Raw genomic sequence first — 4,141 nt, forward strand, 5'->3', positions numbered from 1 at the left:
ACCCCTGCCCGGCGTAGCGCCGGCTCCAGGAACGCTTGGGACGGGGAGATCCTCTCACACCGATGGGAGAAAGCGCTGGCGAACGAGTCTTGCTTTCCCCCCCCCGCCCTGTCAGCCGCGGCCGTTTCGTTTCCCGTAAATTGACGGTAAAATGACGCTGCAGTAGCGCTCGGGCAGAAAGGAGTTATATAAGCGTCTAAAAAAATACGCTTCGTAGTATTGAGAGTTTAGCCAGTGTTTCCCTCTCAAGAGCGGACACGAGCGGATGCTTATTGCCAGCGTTTTTTCTTGCGATGTTACTGTGCGAAGTGGAAGATATTAACAAAGTCTTTTAATGTAATTAGTTCGGTCAAATAATCTCAGTGATCCGCAATTATCTCTAGTAAGGATTTAGGGAAAGTATTCGACGAACATCTTGACGACATGCAGTTAAGTTCGTAGTAAACCGCTGCAGAAATGCGTTTTTCTAGAGATGCTTATGACTTCTTACTCTTCTGTTTGCTAAGAGGCGATTATGAAGAAAGTTTTCAGTTTTAAAGGAAAGTACTTGTACTTAAGAGGTATTTTTGCTTTATTTTTCAAGCTACACCGACTAAGGTAATAACAACAAATAAGATACTGGCAGGAAAATCACTTCTGTTTTCCGCGGAAAGACCCTTGAAAAACGGTAATGTATTGTTTAAGTCACAGTAGCAGCTTTATCAATTAATAAAGTAAGAAGCCTGATAAATTTTATAGGTAAAACTTTCAGGAATACAAGAAGAAATAAGACTCTTCTGTTTAATGCAAGAGTTATTGCATCAGTTGCTTTAGAAATGCCCAAAGTTATCTGAAATTGAAATGTCTGTTAGAAAAAGATAATGGGAATTTTAAATACCTGGAGATTGGAAAGCCCTGTCTGATTCACTTGCTGTAAAGAAGACACACTCAGGAGAAGAAGAAGTAAGGGATGACAGTGAAATTGTTCAAATATAAATAACTGTTAATTTGGCTTCCATTTAGCCCAAATCAAGAGAGATCTGCAGTCTTTCTTAAAAGGTAGGAATCCATTATTATTATCGTCGTCGTTATTATTTCTTCATTTGTATTAACTGTGTATAAGTGAGGAATTACCTAAGCAGAAATCTGCTATTTCCTTAGTCTTTATAAGCTCAATATCGAACCAAAACTGCTATTTCTCCATTCAGAAATAGCTTTTTAAGTTCTTTTCTGCAAATGGAAAGGCAGTTGTTTTGTCTGTGGTGAGAAAAATGGAAATGCTGCCATATTAATTAGTGCCTTTATATGTGACACCTATGATTTTTTTTTTTTTTTTTTTTCCTTTTTGTCACACCTATGAATACCTTTCTGGTCTCACTTTAATTTTTCCAGTCGATTGCTGTAAGTATGTAGGTTGCAGTATGCTGGCTAGCTAGCCCTGTAATCAGGATCCTGTTTCTAATATGCTCAGAGCCAGCTCCGTGGTAAATCACTTGGTCATCTTGTGCTTAAATGAAGCTTTGAGTAAAAAGGGACTTCTCTGCAAGACAGATGTTGCACTTGGTTTGAATATTTTTTGAAAACCTAGGAAAGAAGTTACATGTTATTAAAGGCTTGTCTGTTATACCTTACTATTTATCAGCTGTATAAAGAAGGGGTGATTTAGTTTTGAGTAGAGTACAACTGTGCCCACATAGATAAACCTTCCAGAGCTGTTCAGAGAGAACTTGATGTTGCCAGGTGACACTATGAAAACACTTCATTGCCACTGCATCCCTACTATTGAAAAACAAGGTTTGATAAGAGAATGTGTGAGTGGAAAGTCAATTGGCAAGGAATGTACATCAAGATGTATATCACCAGATTTTTGTTCTGTAAGACCTTTTGCCATGGTTGGAGCTGGTAGTGCTGCTGTGTGCTGAGTAAGGCTTGTGATAAGATTTCAGGTTTTGTTGCTTGTGATATTTGGAAATAGTTTCGGTTGTTGAGGCAGAAATGTCCCATGCTGTGGCCTGGTTATTGAGGGGTGGTTTCGGTGAGGTTCAGCTCTTTCCGATAATGAGATTGTGGCAATAACAAGTTGTTTATGTTTGTCTGTTTAGGTGTGTTTAAATGAAATGTTTTGTCTCCTTAAAACACCTACATAGTTAGGATGGTGCCTTGAAAATTAGTTGGATGGCTCATATTTGTGTTGGAAATATGCCTTGACTCTTCCACAAGGGGGGAAAAAAACTCACCCACAAACCAAACAACTTTTAATATTAACACATTTGTTGTTGACTAACAAAGCACTTTGCATTTCATTTGGACTACATGAAGAGGCATCATAATCTAGAGTTGTGGGGATAGAGTCGAAGGCTGTTTACATATAGGAAAAAGGGTTGCCATGAAAAATGTTAAAGTGTTGTGACATTGCCAGTTTCGCTGGGTATTTGTGTTTTGCTGTGTCTGGTGTTCTACCACTTGGGATTTCTTTCAGTGCCTGGGTGTCAGTTAAAGAACCATAAGGGTGCTGTATCACACATGCTTTCTGGCTTTCTAGTATGAAGTTTTTGAGCTTCAAAACTTTTATATATGACCTTCTACCTTAACTCATGTGAAAGATGGTCTTTGAGCAGTTGCATTCAAGAAAAATACAATTGCATTATTTTCAACAAAGAAAAACTTCTAATTTTCTTAACTAACCTGGAAGTTGTTTGGATTTCAATAAATTTAAAGTCAAATGTTATAAATAGCTCTATAAAATCCATATTTCTATAGGATGTGCATATATACATAGGCAGAGGGAGTATGGTGTTGGGACAAGCAAAAGTTGAGCTTCTGTTGAAATCTAAGTAGATTTAGGGAAATGCCTTTATATTGCAAAGATATGACATTGGGTACTGTGCACTTGGTCTTTGATCTGAACAGAGAGACTCAAATAGACAAGTGTTTAAATATGTCTGTAAGATGTATGACTGCATGTTAACTTGAAAATAAGAACCAGTTTAGTGCTTGGGCGTTGCTGCACTTCCTGGACAACTGAGCTTTTATGGGGTTTTATAGGTCTATTCTTGATTTGAGTCTAGAGAAAGTTTGCATAAGAGTTTGCTCCTTTCTGGCATGGAGAAAAAAGGAAACAGAAAATTAAAAGGCATAGTAAATGAGGTGGAGATGGCAATTGTGCAGCTGTAGACATAAAAGTGCTGGAGTTGATTATAAATGAACTGCTTCAGATCCTGCTCTGCCACATGAATCCTATGCATCAAGGTTTTAACATGATTTTTATGCACTTTTATAGAAATAGTTCTTACCTTGACTCTCTGGCCATGTGCTACAAAGGAAGTCACATCTCTTCCATAGTATGTTCAAGTGGAGCCTTAGTTTCATTATGTGTAGTCTTATTTATATTCAGTCATCTATAATTGACGTAAGATGTTAGATGGGAAACCTTTATCCTCAGGACAGAGTGAGAGCTTGTAATGTTTTAAAACTTCATTTTAGTTAAGAAGAACCTGGGCTGACAGCTTCAACATTGCATAATAACTTAAAATACTACACCCCAGATGCAGGGGTAGTTAATGGGTGGTGGTGGCTGAAGTGTGTTTATAAATTCTAAGCTGTAAAGTTTGGTTGTAACAGTAAGCCCTGCCCTGGAAAGGTTTGCCTCTGCTATTAGCTGTAGTCCCCGCAGTGGACCAACTGAAACTAGTGACCTGCTCATTTGCATAAATACCCACAGGAGTGGAGCTGGTGCCAGAACCCTGAAGCTGAGGTCTGGATCCTGTAGCTGGATTGGTGCAAGTTTCATGTTTGCTCTTCTGGACAAACTTTACTGAAATTCTGTGCAGATGTGAAGGGCCATCTGTGGAGACTGTCATTGCTGTTGGAACCCATGGCTTATCTGCCCAGCTGTGTGCATATGCTATCTTCTTTTATGTTTCTGGCAATTTAAAAGATTGTCTGTGTCTGATCAGTGATCCGTTTGCTGTCTTGTATGCCATTGTGCAGCTGTAAGGCACAGCCCTGGCTTCTGTGTATTGTCAGCCCGAGTCCTGCAGAACAGGTACAGGACTTCCATTCCAGATCTTGTGCCTTCAGCATTCTTCCCTATAGATTAAGTAGTCATATGGAATTAGTTGTTTAGGGAGAGCAAAGGCAAGCACTTAGGTTCTGGTGTAGG

The sequence above is a fragment of the Merops nubicus genome, unplaced genomic scaffold (assembly GCF_000691845.1).
Source record: "Merops nubicus isolate BGI_N331 unplaced genomic scaffold, ASM69184v1 scaffold39972, whole genome shotgun sequence".
NCBI classification, from domain to species: Eukaryota; Metazoa; Chordata; class Aves; order Coraciiformes; family Meropidae; genus Merops; species Merops nubicus.